General features: G+C 45.0%; 1 long non-coding RNA gene across 1 annotated transcript; it reads left to right on the forward strand.

The window, feature by feature from the left end:
• The first annotated feature begins 4,766 nt into the window (after positions 1-4,766).
• Positions 4,767-14,116, forward strand: LOC106018019 (uncharacterized). The gene is made up of 3 exons (XR_001191840.5): positions 4,767-4,910; positions 11,002-11,070; positions 12,257-14,116. It is a non-coding gene; the product is annotated as an uncharacterized lncRNA (long non-coding RNA).
• The last annotated feature ends 5,637 nt before the right edge of the window (positions 14,117-19,753 follow it).

Consider the following 19,753-nt stretch of genomic DNA (forward strand, 5'->3'; position numbering starts at 1 on the left):
TTTGGAGGACTGAAACATGCCCTTAACTTTAAATGTGGATGGTGATACGGATGGTTCCCAAACAGCGTGAAGTGTATGCAGGGTTGAAAGAGGGTCAGCAGAACAGGTGTGCTGAACAAATTTCATCTCAGAGTAAAGCTGATAATGCTGTTTTGGTAATGATCATTCTGAATCCATCTACGTTTTAGACGGTACAGCTGGTCCCAGACCTTTTTCTCTGTCTTTTTAGCCACAGGGGAAGAATTGTAGACTTTGCTACCGGTGTTGCTCTTGAAATGCTATGACTTTGCTCACTCAGCCCTCATGTTTCGAATCACCGTTGCTTTGGTGGGGATGGGGCAGGGGAGGAAGTTGTTTTCTTTCCCCTGGATGCTATTAAGAAAAATCATGAACTGTCTGATTGTTATTTTTCTTTTTTTGGGGGGGTCCTAAAATGGTGAGAGTAACAAATGTGCTAAACCTCACACCACCAGAAATCCAAGGAAACAGAACATCTATTTATAAAACCAAAAATACAAATTGCCCCCAGCATTCACGCATCATTAGAAAGCTAAACCACAGTCCCAGAAATCAAGCCCTTCACTCCCAACATGTGCTCACAGCACAGGGAGGGACGAGCAGACACAAAGCCACTCTGTAAGGAGGTGCACGGAGGAGAAGCCAAGGCACTGCCAAGCCTCTGCAGCCAGAAAACCCCAGGAGGTGAGCCAGTCCCAAGGAGACCAGGAAAGCTAATTAAGTAGAAAAGAAGTTTGGGGAAAATCTCATGGTTTTTGCCACTTGTGAATGAAGGGCACGCTTCAGCTCTGATGCGGTCTGCCCGGAGCCCTTCAACTCCTTGCAAAGCTGATGGATGCTGTGTTGGACCAGCACCAGCCTGTTTCAGGGGTGGTGGGTTCCTTCTCTGCTCAGCCTCCCAGCTCTGCTTCCTGGTGCCTTGCTGAGTTTAAATGATACAAAACTGAGGACGCTATTCCCATGTGCTCACCCATTTCGTTCCTCTTGAAATCAACTTGTGCTCAGGCACAAACACAGGAGATTCATCTGGCTACAAATCGGACGGTTGATTCAGATCCATTAAGCTCTTAAAAATGCAGTCATTATGGCCACATCCATTTGTTAGTAATGGCAGATTATAAATGCTAATCAGGGAACAAATATAGCCTCAGCAAACATCCCTTTTTATACCCTGTTCTTGTGCCGAATTGAAGCTTTTTGATGTGATTTCAAAAGGATCTGCTACAAAAGGAAGAGCAGCACCTGCTGAACACTGCAGCCAGGGGTGGCAGCAAGACCAAAGGGGTGGCAGGAGGAAAAAAGAACGGCTTACAAGGCTGTGTCTGGTTCTGACAGCTTCGGTCGTAGCCCCGTGCAGCTCCGTGGGTTCAGTCCCAGCAGCGGGCTGTAAAGCTGTCGGAGTGGGGAAAGCTGTCAGGTGCGGAAGGATCACAGCGGCTTCCACTTCCTAGTTTATATAAAGATGAAAGGAGAAAACAGACACAAGCACACACACATGCATATCAAAAGAGCAGATGATTGCCTCCGATGGCCAGCACAGGCTGCTTCTTTCTTTGCAAAGCAAGCCAAGATACAATTAAGCTCTAATGACGATTAGACCCCTAGGAGTTATAAAGTAAGTAGGACTTATTCTCTGATAGAAACTGCAGCTAAAATGGCATTAGACTTGGAGAAAGAAAAAATAAATACTGAAAGCTTTTTCATTGAAAATCTCTCTTTCCTTTCACTCCTTGTTTTGACTTCTGTATCTTCAGATATACAGGGGCTGTATTAATTTATTAGTGAAAAGATGGGCTTCTCTGCTCTTCAGTAATCCCCCCAGAATGGAATTGAAAGCTGACATTTCCATGAAAACCATTTTGGGAGGAGGAGGGGAGGGAAAAAGAAGACGATTTTCATCTCAGTTGTGACTGAGAATGTTTGACCCCCTCTTTTCAAATATTAATCCCGTGCTCTCTCTCCTGCTGGGGAGCAGTATAAATATATATATAAATATATAAATATAGCCTGTTCCTTTCCCCAGCTTTCTTCACTATGCCAGGACCACTCTGGCAAGTTCCCGGGATGAGAGATCCGGGGTTTTCTTGACTCGCAGACAGTGCATTTAGACCAAAGTGAGGTGCCTTGACAACGCCACCCACAAGGGATGCAGCTCATGTGCGTTTGCTGTCTTTGCAGGAAATATGAGCAGGTTCTTGGGACAGCCTGTTAATGTGCCGTCTGGGGTTGGTGTCTTTTGCTGTAGGTGATATTTTAAGGTAGGTGATATTTTAAGGTATGTAAGCTAATATGTTTGCAAAGGGAAAGGACAAAGGCTCCCTGAGCATGCTTCTCCATGTGGTTACCAGCCACTGCTCCAGTGACACCAGTGCCAACCAAGTGAGCAGCCCTGAATCGACAGTAGGGGAAATAAGGTTGACTGCTAGCTCACCGTGGGACAACCACAGTATTTACACCCTCAGCTCTCCTCCAGCAAAAGCCTCATCCAGGAAGGCATACAAGCTTCAGGTCTTAGTGACAATGTTGATGTAGGTGCCTGCAGGCAGCTCCTGACATCTCCATAGGCCTGATGGCAAAGCAGGGAGACCCTCACCTCTCTGGGGGAGCTGAACGCTGGCTGCTTGAAAAGCCCATGGCTGACAGGTGGAAGGTGATAGCAAGCTGGAAAACGCTCTTGTTTACTCACCCATCTCTTCCTTTTCAGCCTGTTTATGGTAGAGCTAATCCATGCTCGAGAAGTGAAGGCAGGACACTCAGAGCTGTCAGCGCACACAGTTCCCAAACCCATGAATCAATCATCGCGAATCCCAAACACAAGCATAAAATATCTCAGACAAGCTCAATTTTCCAGCTTTGAAACAAGGACTTTTTTTTTTTTTTTTCATTTTAACATTTTAAGTCTAAGATTTAGTGCTAAACTGACAGGCTTAACTTGTAAAGTAACTGGCAAATCTTGAAAGAATTGTGGTTTTCTCCTCCCCAAAGGACATTGCAAGTGACATGGTTTTTCACTTTAGTGATAGATGGTACTTGCAGGCAAGTATTTAGATATCTAAGTACTAAAGCAGCCACAGGTCTGGTTCCTATCAATAATACATTTTGTCACAGTGAAATTGAAACAGCATGGATACCACACATAGAAATGGAAGGGAGAATTATACATAAAATTAATTTTCCCCATAAAGGCACGTAGTTTCAGCTGTCTCAGTTCACAGGAGAGTTTGTGGATGTTCATTTCCTGGGGATTGCCCACCCCTAAGTTTTACCTTTGATTCTGAGCACCAGTGAACAGCGTCTTTCAAAGCAGCACAGGGGTGGAGCCACGCGATCACAATGAAATCTAAAAACAAAACAAAAAAAAAAATTGTACCCTTTGCAAGCCAAATTAGTGGAGCTGGTCTCATTGAAATATTTTTAAACCAAAGCCAGGGACTGAGCTGAGTAATGAGATGTGAAAGCAAGCAAGTGGCATGTGCTTGTGAGTGGCAGGGGAAATATTTCACCCATCTGATGGTACCGTGAAAATCTTCTTTGCCAAACTGCCGTAACATTAACACAAAGCAGTGACCCCCTAGCTGTCCTCTGGGCCATAGAAAAGCAGCAACGTCTCACTGCAGAGGGGATTATCAGGTTCTGGGATTTGTGTCAGCTCCCTTTTCAATTATTTTTAGATTCCATGAAGCTTTAATTATTTGGGCAGAAATGCACTGAATTGCTCCGTTCTCAAAGACCTGCCCAAAGCAGGTACTTCCCTGAATAATTGCATCTGAGAGATGCAAACAGTGCCTGCCCTGTGCACAAATACCCACGGGGGTACGTTGTAGTGTGCTGAACCTGTCTGAAGACCCAGTGAACCAGGACTTCTGGAATGAGCATCCAATCGAGGGGAGACGTTTTGCCAGGGAAAATTCTGTTTTTCTTCTGGGAAACAAAGACAACTCATAGTAACGGAGATATGAACTAAATATTGCCCTCTGTGTCATGCCCCGTCAGACGGCTCTTGCAGCTCCTTGAAACTCTCATGTCCTTAAATCACCTCCAGGTTTCTGGCTCAAAATGCTTCACAGCCCATTTATACAGTGGGGATACCAGGTCTTCCTCTGGCATTAAATGCTTGTTCTTTTGTGAGATCATGGACCTGGCATGGTGTGTACCAGTCATGCTCTGAGGAGCTTGAAGCAGCCCCTCTTGCCTAGGCAGGGATGCCATTCCTTTGTACTGTCAAGCATAGCACAGACATGGACAAGCTCCATTAGTTCATCTCTCCCAGCTGCCTTCCAAATCACTGTTGAGTTTGGTTATTTGTTTCCATGTTTTCTCCTGCTCAGTCCTGCCCCGCTTTGCTAGTAGCAGGAGATTTCTTAGAGCAGTACCTTAATCCTCGTTCTTCCCTTGATACAACTATTTTAACATTTTCCCCACTCTGGTTCCCCAAAAGGCTGTATCTCATTGGTGACACGGAAAAGTCCTTCACTAATATTCAAAGGCGCTTGGATACAGAGCTGGATGGAAAATAGTTTTCACCAACAGAAATGTAGCGTTGTGTTTTCACTGAAGTGTGTTTTCTTAATGAAAGGGAAACAACAAACCTCTTACATGCAGAAGCAATACTTCATTTGACAAAATGCTGGGCTTAAGAGTGTTAACGGGCTCTATTAATGACATGTGTGGCCAGTATTTGCTTATCTTCTCTTAATTAATAAGGGATGTTTCAGGATGCAGCACTCCTCCTAGCTGTATTTAGGGAAGTGCTGTGTTTAGAGAAGACTCCTTAAATACTTTGCTTTATAAATTTCATTTCCTAGTGCAGCCATCTCATTGCTGCTCTGTGCCTGAGACTTTTATGCCTTTAGTCTGGAAACAACTGTTGCTACGGGACATCCATAATGCAGGTGAGACGGTTTCCCTTCAGACAAAGGGATTACAGGGGAATAGGAGCCAGGGAGAGCAGGTCTGTGCTAATGCTGGTAATGGAAAAACAAAGGAAGGCCAGCAGCTGCAGGAGGCTGCAAAACCAGAGGACTTCTCAAAACCAGGACATTTTGAGAAGGGTAAATTTAAGTCCTTTTCCTTTCTATCTTTTCTACGTGCCCTTGGTCCCATCTTGGCTTTTTATATGGCTCCCCAATCTTGGAGCAGTGGCTGAAAGGCAGAGCGGTCTTGTGGCCAGCAGTAGGGTGGGAGGAAGCCTGGTGCTGTCTGACCAGAGCACAAAAATCTGCCCTTGCTGTGCATCCTAGGCTCAGCATGGGGCCAGGCACCTTTATTGGGTCCTGTAGTTGCCCACCTACAGACTTGTATTCACGAGGGAAAGGGAAGCCGCAGCAGAGATAGCAAGGAGAATCAGATGTAAGAATATGGAGTTCACTGGATGTACGTTACCATAAATGCATCGGGTTTATATCCAGTTACCTGTGAATTTGGGCTGTTGAGGTGGAAACAGCAAGTCCCCTGCTGTGCTCCTGCAAACCTCGTTGCTCGTTGTCACTGAACTGTGAAGGTCAAAACCTGCTCTCAGCCTTCTCCTCTTCACTCTGTATTGATTTTTTTTCCTGTGAAGACATCAGCTTGTCTTCATCAGGTTGGATACACCAGCCATTGCAGGATGGCAGCTCGCCTGTGAAAGCCAGCCAAGGGAAAAACAGCCAATAATGCCTTTTTTGATAGGCTTTAGTTGGTATTTTTAGCATTTCCACTTAAACAAAAGCTCAAAAATCAGAGCAGGTAATTGCAAATTTCATCATCGAGTAAATCATTATAGCCATGCTATAAACCCATAGGGATTTGGGAGCAGAGTTACAATGAATTCCCTGCCAGAGCCGGAACAAGGAGCCCTGGGCTTGACTTTAGGAAGCAGTAAGCTGGGCGCTGCTCTAAAAAACCAGCAACTAGCATGGAACAAATTAAAAAGGGAAGCAGCAAACTCCTCTGGGATTCCATAATAATTTAAACATTCCTTTGGGACATCTGAAGTTTGGAGGAAAGGTGGGGAGGGGGAGCGGGGGTAAAAATGCTGCTAACTTATATGGAATGTTAGCAATAAAAGGGACCCATACGGGTGTGCCATACCCTGAATTAGTCAGAAAGCAGATGTGTGCGTCTGCAGCCTCGACTTTTTCCCCTTGTTTTTGGTTCTCTTCCTCCCTCTCCTTCCTCTCCCTCTCCAGCGCTGTTACAGCAGTTACACCTGCGTGATCGAAGGAGCAGGGAGAGAGCTGCAAAGCTCAAAGCTTTCGGTGTGTCAGGGCAGAGCACAGAACAATAGCACCATAAATCAATTTGGGAGGGGAGGGGGGGGGGGGGGAGAGCTAATCCAAAAATAAACCATGTGTGAGTTTTATTTAGCTCTGCCGTTGCTGAAGGGAGTTCACAACGGGGTTGAAACAGTGCAGTGTTTGGGGGTTTGCCCCTTTTCTTCCCTTTCCTGCATCGTGTGCTGTGGGATGAACCCCCGGGGTGTGCTGACACTGTCCCTTTCCTCTTGGTGTCACTCATCCCCATCTGAGGACACCAGGGGATCCTGGTGTCAACAGGAGTTGTCTGTTTGGGCCCAGACCAGCATTTAGCAGGCTACTTCCCAAGCAAATAGATTTGTTTCCACCCGAGGAGGCAGCTGCTGGAAGGCCCAGGCAAGCCAGTGAGAACCAGGAACCCGAATCCCTCTCATCTGGGAGCTTTTCCCATGTCCTTGGCTCACAACCTGGGCAGCAGCAAGGAGCATCCTTCACGTGCAAGCACACACGCACACGTGTGTGTGCCTTCTTGGGGGGAGAAGCTGAAGGGTCTTCTCAGCCTTTAACACCAAAGTGAAGAATGCTAGGTTTTGGTTTATTAACGGAAGAAAAAGGGAAGAAATAAAAGCCCCAACTGCCCAAAGCCCAAGTGTGACATAAGGAGCCTCGAGGCAACTTTCATCATGTTTTTAATGTGGTTTCCTTCATCTCCCTGGGCTCGCCTGTTTGCAAGAGCAGATTGTATTTAGATGATGCATTTACCAGATCACCAGGAGGATGCTCCCCCCTGTTGTATTCCCCACCCCACCCCATAACTGAACCTAACAACAATAACAAAGAGATCCAATTTGTTCTTCAAAAACACGGGCTCCACAGCACAGTATCATTTTGTCCTTGTGCTAATTCCAAAAAACCATTTGGCCTCATTACACGTCTCTGGATGGACTGGAGATGAGCACTGGTTTGATCCCTGAAAGACATCCCAAGCTCTCAGCAGCGTGAAATTTTAATTTCAGCTTCAGAAGATTGCATGTCAGGCCCAAAAGGAAAAAAATTGCCTCCTCATGCTGGAACAATGTTGATGCTTTCCAGGTCGGGCTTTCATTTGAAAAAGAAATGCAGCAGAGCAATCCTTCCTGGCATTACCTAGGGCCCCCACATTCCCCTGTCCAGTGTGTGTGCAGCACGCCTCCCGCATTCAGGCGCTCCCTGCAAAGCCTGGCTGTGGACTTGCATGGAGATTATTCTTCTTTTTCCCTTCATTAAGAAACACCATGGTTCATTTACAAGCCATTCACATTCAAATTGGGCTTTTTATGTTTTATACAGCAAGAGAGAAGGAAACCAGGAGCTGTAGTTGTAATCTCGCAAATGGACTGTTCTTCACACTGTGCTGTCTTAAATCTCTTATGTTCTTTATAAAGCTGTGGGCCAACAGATTTCAAAGCAGTGTCCATAGAGTAATAATGCCTCGGGCTTCTCCTGCAGAATGCTCAGAGCAAGTTATACAGGACTTTTGAATCATTACCTTGATTTTATGGGTGGGAAAAAGTTATAGAGATGGAGTGAGTGGAGGGTGCAAAGAAAAACTGTCTGAAAACAGAACTGAGGTCTCCCCGGCATTGATGCCAGGAAGCACTGTGAAGCAATTGCGTCTTGGAGTTAAATGGGGCTCCCAGGAGCTCAAGGTGGGATTCTCTGCCATTAAATCCCAGGTGTGGATAGCAGCAGTATTCTTATTCTACCACAAGAAAACAAATGAAAGGGAGATGCGTTGGTGGGGGATGCAGGAGAGCATGCATATGTCTGTGGTCCAAGCAGTTCATTTTCAGCTCATGCTGGTGAGGGATCCTACAGGTCATCTCCATGACCAGAGTCTGAAGGTTTTCAAGCACAAGATTTCGTTTACAAGGAACTCACCAGGATCACCAGGAGCTGAGCTGAAAGAAGGAGCTTTGTTCCTGCAGAAATTTAAGGGAACCTCTTGTCTGGCTATTTATTTATTATTTAATACACAAAGGCTACGTCAATGCAGAAATGGGTTGATTTGGCCAGACTGCAATATATGGGCAGAAATTTTTTTGCCAGAGTGTGAAATGTACTATGAATCAGCAGGTCCCGTAGTTTGGTAGTCAGAGCCTCGGAGGGGATGGGGTGAGGCATGTTCGGAAGGCCGGATAGGGATGCGTAAGAGCTCCCTCATTTGGATTAGACGTACAGATGTGTACTCTCTGTGGTTTTTAAGAGAGTTTTTCAAGTATGAGTAGGAAGGAATTGGAGATACTTTGGTCTTGTTTAGGCAGTTACACTCGGTATTGGACAGCTCTGGCTTTGGAAGGTCTCCAGAGCAGGTGTTTGTCCGGCTTTGAGCCCAGCTGTGCTTTGCAAAGTCAGTGGCTTGGCTGAAGCTTGTGGACTAATGACTTCACCTAATATAGCATTTCGTACATGATCTGTTCACATCAGCTCGGTGACTTCTTAGCCTTGCAACTAACAAACTTTGCCTTCATTTTATAAAGTGAGGAGCTCCAGATGAGCTGGTGAGTAGACGTACTTTCATTGCTGTGTATGTGGGCACAGGTAGGTCTGATGTCACCCGCTTCTCATCCTGACAACGGATGAGCAAGGGGCTGATCAAGAGTCCATCTGCCTCACCTCCCTCCTGTTCCACCACATTCCCCATGCCCCCTGTAATTGCTTGGTTAGGCAGGACTTCTCCCAGCCTTCATCTTGGCTCACCTTGTGCTGCTCTGCCCCACACCAGCTGGATCTCCTGAGGCATCACATCCAACCTGGGTGCTCCTGGAAAGCACAAGCTACTGACTGCTCTAGTTCCTTTGTGGTCAATGCAAACTGCAACAAGCAATTGGTGGAAAAATTGATGACAAGTACAGGATGTCCCAGAAGTTAGCTTCGATGAGATTTTAAAAGTGAAATAAAGGGAAGGTCCAAAGAGAGAAAAACAGATGTATGTCTGCCTGAGCCTGCATAAACGGTTACCAAGTCAGAAAAATGCACTGCCAGCTTGCAGTACAATTGAAGTTCTCCTGGGTTAGAAGGAAAGGTTTTCTTCCTAGTCCTCACAAACACCTATGAAAGGGTGCTAGAAACACCCAGGAAATCTCTGAAGTTCCAGCTATCATAGCAGTAGAGGCTGTGTAGTATTTCAAGGCAATCAAGTGACCTGCAAAATTAGGAGAACACAGCCCCAGTGATGAACACTCTGTCAGACAGGGCAAGCCAGCCTGCTGCTGAGACAAAAGTGTTGGAATTTCCAGGCCTGTTAGTCCCAGGCAAAGGTAATCACCTGCAATAAATAAAACAGCGTCATTGTTTTTTTAAATAGAAAGCAGATTATGATGTATTAGGCGTCAACTGTCACTGCAGTTGTGGCTCAAGTGTTGGAAATGCTATTATGGAAGTGCTCGTAAAAGTTTAACAGGGTTGGAAAACTCTGCCTGCTGTTGCTATCTGCCTTCGAAGTCCCCTCCTTTTGCATGCTGGAGCTGTTTTGCTATAAAACATAGGAAGAAATACTTTGATGACTGAAAAGGAAAGCGTGCTGTTAATAAACACAGAAATCTTGAATGCAACAGAGAAGGGTGTGCAGGGTCTCTGCCTTCTGCAGTTTCTCACAGGATCCCAAATAGCTGAACCAGCAGCTTCCCAAGCTGGATAAACCTCAACTCCAAGTGCAGACATGAGAAAGCAATGGCAGAGAAAATGTTGGCATGAAGCAGAGAAAATAGTAGAGCCAATGATTGTGCTCCAGTCACAGAAGAAAGTTTCAGCAGCCCAGCTCCACTCCGCTCTCACCCCAGCCATCACTCCAAGTGCCGCAAGCAAGCATGCAGTCCTGCTACATCCTCCTCCTCCTCTTCCTCCTCCTGTGCCAGCATGAAGTTGTTGCTCAGTCCATGCATCACACATATTACAAGTCCACTTCTCCATGTACCTTCTTGTTATGCAGAGCTCCTCTTTAATCATCACTGCAGATCTGTAGCTCCTTTGGTTGCTTCTATTCTGAGCCCTGGAGGACCCTGCTTCTACCCAAGCTCTGCCGGCAAAAACAGCAACTGTGTTTTCACAGGCAGATTCACGAGTCTGCTCATAGGAATGACATACTAAGAAACCTGTCCTTGTGCATGTTTCAGACTTAAATCACTGTTCTAGAGCAAAATTATGCTTGAAACTGCATATCAAAAAAACTAGTTTTCAGATATTTCTGTTTTGTTCTTTTTGTTTATTTGTTTCTTAGGTGCAGTCCTAGCATCTAGACTTTGAAAATGGCAATTGCCTGTAATGAAGTAAGTGCCTTCAAAACACGCAATTCAAATGTCTTATTAAGGCCCTCGTGTCTGAATTCTGGGCTCCCAGTTCAAACGTGGAATACTGTCTATAAAACTTTTTATATCATCTACAGTAATATTAGAATCATATTCCCTTGACCATCCTTAGTAAAACAGTTCTTGACACACTACTGGGATAAAAGAGAGGGAACACATGGTATCAGTAAAAACTAAGTTAACATACCATTCCAAGCAATAACATTACACTATATAGCGTAGGAACAAGCCAAAAAGTAATAATTATTGGGAGTAAGTGGAATCAAGAATTGCCCCCAGTGTTGCATTATGCTCCTTTCAGTGGAAGAACCTCAGGCACACAGTATATAATAACCAGTCCCATTGTCAATATAAAAAAGGTTGATACAACCTTATTTAAAATCTCTCTTTTCCCTTTTAAACAGAGTGCAGCAGTGATTTGTGCCAGAGCTGCTGAGTGCTTTCAAATGTGTCCACGAGGTCAGGACCAACAGGTACGTGGTGTTTCACATGGTGCTTCCCTGTGCTGGGAGTCCTCTTTTGCTGGCTGAGGTCCACACCCTGGGCTCTGCTGCCTCTTCCCTGTGCACCCTAGGGACTTGTCCTCCTCCTTTGCTGGCTTCCTCCACAAGACAAGGCAGGAGATTAGTATCAGCATGCCCCTCAAGAAAGGATGCTGCTCTTTGCTGAAGTTCAGGATGGTTTAAGCCAGCGGAGGCTATGCCCCAAAGACTTTGCCTGGGACCAGGAGCACTTGACCCTCTCTTCTGGCATGCAGCAGTGATATCTGGGTTACCCCTCTCCCATCACTATCTGCCTGGTTCCCCTCAGTTCCTCCCCAGCCCTTCAGCTCAGGGGACACCCATCTAGAAGGGCTCCCATCCTCAGCTGGCCACCTTGTAGACCTCTTGTCCCCACAGGGAGCATCCCAACAAGCCCCTCCGTGATCCCCAACGCCTGCACCCTGAGCTGGGGGTGGCAAGGGCTGCACTGCAGCGGCAGGGTGATTCAGTCCATCCCCACTCCTCCCCCCAGTGAGTCACCATTTCCCCTAAGCCTCCCAGTTGCGAAAGGGGATGATCCTGCTGTGCTGGCCCAGTCCCCAGTGCAGCCTCACTCCAGGAGACAAAATGGGTGCTCGTGCCTCACCCCTGCCCTCCAGAGACAAGGAGAGGGGCGGTGCCCCCCAAAAAATCCTCTTCCTACAAAGCCGTGCTGGATGATGGAAATTTCTCCTTCTCTTCTCACCTGCCTGCATCAGTCCTTGCTCTAATTTACCCCTTTTTACGCTCCGATGGTATTTTCCCCTCCTGAAAAGAAAAGGGGGTGAGTTCATCCTGGCCTGGAGAGAAGGGGGTGAGTGAGCAGGGCTGGGTGGTGGGTGGCGGGGGGAAGCCGAGACGCGTGCCAGGAATGCAGGGTTGGGTTTTGAAGGGTGCTGCTTCAACCACTTGGCAAACCCCTTCCTCCTCTATTTCCCCCGTCATCCCCCTCCTGATTTGAGCAATGAAAAACAACTTCCTGTCAATAAACATGAACAAAAGCTTGGACTCATCTTCAAAGTGATGAGTTATGTTGAAAATATGTTTCGGAGCACTTTGAATGTTCCTGTAAACTGGAGGAAAGCGATTGTTCTTGGCGCTTTGGCATTCAAGGAGAGTTTATAAATAACCACTGCAGGTCTGTGTGAGTCTTGCCACGAGAACAATGCAATGGGACACGGACGGAGGGGAGAAGAGGAGAGGACAGAGGCCTAAGAGGGAGAAGAAAGAAAAAGCAGGTCCAGAACCTGGGGAATGGTGTGATTTATAAAAGTTTACACCTAGCCAGTGAATGTGGCCTTACCCATTGTGTGCAGAGTGAGCTGGGCTCCCCAGCTGGGGCTGCCTTTGGGGAATTGTCTTCTCCTGGTGCCAGGTGGTGGGGCTGGTGGAGCTGTGCATGGGTGCTGATGCTGAACTGCATGTGGCCATTGCTGCATGGGACAGGGAAAAAGGAGGAAAGCATACGGTTCCCATTGGTTTGCAAAAGTGAAAACATGTGCTGGAATCCCAGCCAGACGTGCTTCTTGTTATTTTAATGAGAAATTCCATAATTAGTGGCAAAAAATAAAAAGAAGCTACACTGCAAGTGAAAGAAAACCCCTCTCTCTCCTCTCCAGCACATGATAGACGCATCAAAGAGATGTGGTGTTTTTACAAACATACATTACTTGACAGGCTATGATGTTCCTTAATCTGTTTGCTTGAGGGAATTAAAAAGAAACATAAAAAAGCAACCAAATAAAAATGACAGATTTTTTTACTTAAACAGTCCTTGTCTTAAATGGGCAATGCGCTCCCCACCTGTAATTCATTTGTCAGCAGTTAAACATCATTACAACATTAACAGCCAATCTGAATGCAGAAGAGCTGGGCTTTGTGCAGCCATAAACTACAGGACATCAAACTGTACTTTATGGAGTAGGGGCCAGTCAGAAGTGACCCCTTCTAAACTTTTACAATTCTCTGCATTCTTCTGATTATAGTAAAGATTTATTTGAACTTTGATATATATATGTATAAAAAAAAGAAGGTTTTATTAAAAACATTTCATCCCAGTTCTTTAGCAAAGGAGGAGAGAGAAGAAATACAGCAAGAAGCCTTAAGCTGGTAGATTTTATTTGTCTTGCAAAGCAGCCATGGATGGATTTGCTTGGATTCATGTTCAGAAATAAACACGTAGTATTGCATTACATCCCGTTTACACACTTTGTTCTCCAAACATTTTTGACATCTAATTGCGCAACTCCTTGCCTAGCTGGTATAACACAGAAAGTCCTCATAAGGGGTTTGCTGGAAGCCAGCTTTTTGGAGCCCAAAAGGTGCTTCAGCAGCTGGGTGCTGATGAATGCCCTCTCTCACCTACTCTCTGTTTGTTGTTTCCCTGGAGCATCCCTTGGCACTGTTTGGGAAAGCATTTAGGAATTCATCCCTTCTTTTCTCATAAAACCCTCTGAAAAATCTAATTTATCAACTCTCAGTGTGTCGGCTTGCCACAAGGAATAACATGCAGCCCCTGCAATAACTGTGCTAAGGGGCTAGCTAAGGGGCTAACAACTGCACTGCTTTCCAGGCAGTACCAGAGCAAGATATTAAGGCAGTGCTGCAAGCTAAGCTGTGAAGTTAGGGAAAAGGGAAATGCCTTAGTTCTTCCTCCTCTTTTTCAGGAGGCTGGTGTGTTGCTGTCGTGCCTGGTTCAGCACAGATGGCTGTGTTTCAGCATTTAGCCAGGGACAAATGTAACGGTGAAAATGTCTTGATGATGGGCAAGTCTTGATCTCTTCTGCCTCACCTGCTGGGCAGTGACACTGCCTGAAGTTGGTGGTGTTTTCTACCAAAAATAAATGTGATTTTACATGCTCACACATGCATACTTGTACATTTATACACACTTTATTTTTGCAGAAATACAAGCAAAAGAGAAGGAAGTAGGTCAGTGTTCCTTGGAATTCTCTTTTAGGCATGTCATGGTCTCAGACTCATGATGACCAAAGACTCTTTGTTATCTGCAGGGGATTTGGGGAAATATCCTCTGAGCAGGGAGCTTGAATTAGGGACAGATACAAGAGGCATCTGAGCCACAATTCCTGGGAATCTCCCAGATCAGAGTAATGGACTTTTTGGAGGTTGTACACAGCAGAAGTGCTGATGAGAATGATGTTTCAAAGGAAACTTGCCACTTCCACAGATTTGCTGTTTTCCAGGGAGAAGAAATGTGATTGTGCTGGAAACCTTCAGTGTTCTTCCTTTTATATTATTTTCTGTTTTATTTTGAAGTGAGGGGGGAGACAAACCTGAAATGAAACACTTCATTTTGGTCAGTTTGACCAGATTGGGGAATGTTTCATTCTTCTGACTGGATTGGTTTCAAATCAATTCAGAATACACTTCAACTTCCCTCAGGGAAAGTGCAGCTCCAGATCTTTTTCTTTATTATGGTTGTGCTCTCAGGAGGACCTCAGTGCCCATGAGGCAAAGAGTGACTTTTGTGCTGGCTAACTCCATGGGAATAGTACCAATCTAGCAGCCTGCTTGCATGGTACAAAGTAGAGCATCCAAGAGCAGTAAGATATAAAATGGCTCAGTTAACATTTATTTTCTCTCAGTCAGTGACTAGATTTTGAGAGTACATGAAGGAGAATAATTTCAAAAGAAATTGTATTGAGATCCCTCTCCCGAGTCTCTCTCTGCTTCCATCCACCAACAGGGTAGGTGTTGTGCACGCTTGATATAAGACAAAGCATGCAGGGAAATGAGGTATAATAATGTAATGACTTGAAAGTAAGTACTCAATAGTCATTTCAATTCCTGTTTTGACCTCCAACATTTCAATCTACCTACATATCATGTCAGTTCTGATTTTTCTAAATATATTGGTTGTTTGTTTGCTTGTTTTTGTTTTCTGGAGAGTGGTCTTGGGTCCATATTTGGAATTTCAACTTTTTGTGCTGTTTCAGAGCACAGAGCAAGCACTGAAATGTCAGAAATTCCCCTGTGACAGAAGTTCAGAGTATTTTTCCCCTCTAGCTAAAGTCTGGGCATGACACTTCGGTTCAGATAAGGAAGACAAAGAAAAGCTGAAATGAGCCCATAGATACTGATGTTCTGGTGCTGAAGAGCTCAGTGATCACTACTTTGAATAGCAAATCTTTTTCCTCTTTGTTGGCCAGCTCCCTCCAAAGTTATTTGTCTTTTTTTTTTTTTTTTTAATGGTTCTGTTTTCTTTAGTTAGGTTAGATTAAAACCACAAAAGGATAAAATGGGGCAGGTTGTCTTTCTTCTGCTTGCATTCCTTTAAGAAGAACTGGTGTATCTTGAACTGGAAATGTCTTGTCCTGAAAATGCTGAAACCAAACTTACATTTCAAAGCACTGTTTTGTTGTTTTGGGGTTTGGCTGTTGTGTTGTTGTTTGTTTGTTTTTACAGTCTAAACTGCTGAAAGGATGATAACAAATGGTGCTGGTTAAATACTTTATGTTCTAGCAAAATGAAATTTAAAAAAAGACATTTTATCATGAGTGGGTGGTGTGGATTAGGAAACATGGCCATCTTTTTTCTAGGATCTCTGGTCACCTCTGCAACTTGTGCTAGGTATAGTACAGTATACAACAGAAAAAATGGTTTCTCTACCCAAGGACTTATGACATCCTTTCTGTATGCATTTTACCAAGTTTCTATATTGTCAGGACAGGTGTCACAGAGCTAACCAGAGACAATAAAGCTGCCCTGAATGCTTTACTCAATGAATTCATGAGAAGAAATGACAGTGCAGGCTCCTGATCTGCCTCCTGCCCCATCTCTGAGCATGCAGTGCACTGCTGCAGCAGGTAGGAAATCTTCTGTAGGTGTACATGGACTTTGCAGTAAACTCCCTGAAAGGCATAGTACACCTGGTTTCAGAATTTGCTCTGAACCTTGTTGCTGAACCTTGGCAAATATTTCTGCAAACACAGTCCAAGTGTAGAGTAATCTCTGTAAGGAAAGATTTATTGTTTTGGACCAAAACCAGGCAAAGCTCAACAGCATTTCATAGCTTTGGAGCCCCTGATCTGCCTGCACTCTGGGCTCAGTTTGCTGGAGGGTTTTGGTGCTGTAGACCTGCAAGGTCACGCAGGCTGTAAAGGACCTCCAGGAGTCATCTGCTCTAACCTCCCGGCCCAAAGTGCCAGGTATGATTTCACAAGGTTTCTTCTCATACTAGATTTTCCCTCCTTCCATCTGAGACCCTGATGTGTGACAGGCTTTCTTCTTTCCTCTCTTTTTTAATGTTCTTACCAGTTGTGCAACAAAGAAATTCTAAAATCCTGAGGTTTTTGAATGTTTACTGTAAGCTGGACTGAAGCCTTGATGACTATGATGCGTATAAAAGACCAAAGGAAACAAGGAATAACAAGCTTCGTTGCCATAACAAAAGATGATCCAATACCTTGAGATCTAAAAATGGTTTATCCCTATTAACCTCTCCACGGTATATGCTCAAGGACTGGTACTATTATGTTTTTAAGCTTCAACAGGAGAAAGGAAGAAAGAACTAATTCATGCTACAGAGAGCAGAGTTTTGGCGTGAAGAGAAGCTGAGGTTAGGCTTGGAAGGATGGTTTTACAGTTAAATGCCTGAGCTGAGATTTGGAAAGGCTCAGCTCTGCCCTTGGCTTTGCCCCATGCTCCTCGCATGGCATTGGACTGATCATTTCTGCTTCAGGACAAGACAGACATGGGCATACTGGAAAAAGTCCAACAAAGAGTCGCCAAGGTGCTGAAGGGCCTGGAGCACCTCTCCTCTGAGAAGACGCTGAGAGAGCTGGGGCTGCTCAGCCTGGGGAGAAGAGGCTCAGGGGGGAGCTCACCCACATCCACAAACACCTGAGGGAAGGGCACAGAGGACAGAGATGGGGACGTGGGGCTGGGCACCCTACTCACGGTGTCCCTGCTGGAGCGGGGATGGGATGGGTGGGCCCGGGGGTCCTTCTCCTCCTCAACCAGTCTGGGATTCTCTGATTCCTTCTGGTCTCTTTCCCCCCCCCAGTTTTCTGGTGCAATGTTTCACAGAATGTTGAGGGCATGTCTGTACATAAGGCAATTCCTAAAATACTAATTCCAAGGGTCTTCTTCTTATTGCAGAAGAATATTCCAAGAAACAAAAATCCAAGGAAACACTTTTTCAGACCTCTGACCCCGCAGCCTGTTTGGCCTCATGTGGTCTGCAACATTCACCAGCTCTTCCTAGTAGCTAGGAAATAGTTGGAGTTTTCCTCCACTTCTGAGAATGTTCAGCAAAACTGAGGGCAGACCCCAAGCTGTTGTGCTGTGTTCCTCCTCTGCAGCTGAAGTTTGGGTGGCTTCTTATTTTTTCTCTGACAAAACACACAGATTTTGGAAGGAAAGAGAGACCTAGATGAAAAATTCAATTTTGGAAGAGGGCTGCCTACATCAGAACCTCTCCAGGGGTGTCCTGACTCAGAGATTTCTGGCCCAGAGCCCCCCTAAGAAATATCATGAAGAGGATGCCAAGGAATGGCCAGACTCAGCAGCTTCCCTGGGCAAACGAACTGATAATTGCCCTCTTCCGAATGATATCTGCAGTATCCAAAGGTTGGAGAAAACATAGTTCCTGGGAAGCTGCTTAGGAAGAAGCCACTTTTTTATCCCACTGCTTTAGCACACAGAGCAGTCAGGAGATCTGTGTACCTTTAAAGAATAGCACCCCCACCCATTTCTTCCTGTCTTATGAATACATTGATTAGATAGCTTTTATGCTTCATTTTCTTCCAATTTATAAGCTTCTCTTTCATTTTATTTCCTCTCTTTCTCTATCTCTTTTTTTTTTTTTTTTTTTTTTTTTTTTGATTTTTTACTTTAGAAACACAGAGCAATTGGTAGAAGTGCTGCTGGCATAATGCAATCACTGTCAACAGCAGTGTGCTCTTGAGACTCCATCCCAGCTTTCAGAGCTGCCCAGGTGAACAGAAGGGCTCAATGCAGGCACGCTAAATGTGCTTATTCAATCTTTTCTTAAAAAAAAAAAAAAAAAAAAAAAAAGTGGGGGGAGTTCTTATTAATCTTAGTTTCTGAGTTTTTTGGGTATCCAGCATCTTCCACTGTGAAGACTAGACACTCTGTTTCTGTGAAAATTGGGATTCTTACCCAGAGATGAAAGACAGAGATTTTCTTTAGTGGAGCACTGAACTTCACCAGGCTCACAAGAAAAAGCAGATAGATGTGAAATATTGGTTAAACAATTCTCTGATGCTAAATATGGGAAAAGTTGAGGATGAACCCTAACTGGTCGTATTTCATAGGTCTGCATACTAATGTTCTCCTTACCTTTAAGTTCAATGGATCTAGTGTCCATGCATGCAGAGATGGTGTGGATTATTTTGTCCATTAATTTTTCCAGTGTAAGCAAGAAACATCAAAAATGTCCATCACCAGCCTCCACTCCTGCTCTGTCCCCTTCTCGCTGGGAAGGACTCTCAGGCCACTCTAATCTGCTTCCAAGAGACACTTTGTTCAGCTCATAGATGATAAATAAATTTATGAAAGAAAAGAGCACTCCGAGTCCTCTATGTTATTGCTGTTTCTGTTCATCCATGTTTTGTATAGCATTTTAAGCAGAAGTAGTCCTATTATTGCTGCAATTCCTGCTTTTTTGCTTAAAATGAAAGCTCTGGTTTAGCTGTTTTGCATTAAACTGCATATTGATTTCTTGCTCTGTTGAGGTAATGGGAGATGCTAAATTTCGAATGGCAGAGTATGGGTTGGAGATCAAACAGGGAAACTCCTCATTCCGTTCACTTAGTGAAGACCTTGAAACCTGTTCCTGGAGCATGCTGCAGTTCTGTTGGCTCCTGACAATAGATATTTGGGCATGTGCAAGCAATCATTGCTGTATCATGAATAGCCAGGAGGTCACCTGAGAGATGCAAGAAGGCTGCAGTCTGGCTGCAACTGCAGAGATAGAAAACTCCACGTCCCCTCTTCCATTGGTATGAAGTTTGCAGGACCTGTGCTACATGATCTTACATCTGCTCCTGCAGGAAGAGCAGCTCAGGTAGGACTGAAAGCAGTTGGAAGATGTTAGAGGCACATCCACAACATCCCAGGCTTTGGCTCTGAGGTAAGAGTTCACTAAAACCTACAAGGTCTGCCAGGAAATAGCTGCCTTCATCCTTTCTCTGTTTATTGTGTTCTTTTCCTAGGCATCTCCTCCCGACAGCTGTAATGATGGGAATCTGCCTGCAGGCCACTGTAATGCATTTCTTCCACACCGAGCATATCTCAGCATAGTTGAGAATTTGGCTACTCTGAGCTTCCTTTCTGAAAATGAAGCCAATGCCACCGGGTAGCATTGACCTGTAGCACAGTTGGGCTGAATTTTCCAGCTGGGAGACATCAGGGCACATCTAAAGTGAGCAACAGAGCATGGTTTGCATGCCCCTGAGCTGGGCAATCCAGGCAGACAATGCTGGGCTGGAGTGCAACCCAGGGCAGTGGAAGGATGCCGAGTTTGGGCGCGCAGAAACTGCTACTTCATTTCCCCAGTGGTTTGCCTCTGTGTTAGCTGTGGCTTTTCTTGTTGAGGAGTTATATTGTGTGGAACCACCTCCGCATCCCTCCAGCAACGATGTAGAAATGT

Source organism: Anas platyrhynchos, chromosome 7 (genome assembly GCF_047663525.1).
Source record: "Anas platyrhynchos isolate ZD024472 breed Pekin duck chromosome 7, IASCAAS_PekinDuck_T2T, whole genome shotgun sequence".
NCBI classification, from domain to species: domain Eukaryota; kingdom Metazoa; phylum Chordata; class Aves; order Anseriformes; family Anatidae; genus Anas; species Anas platyrhynchos.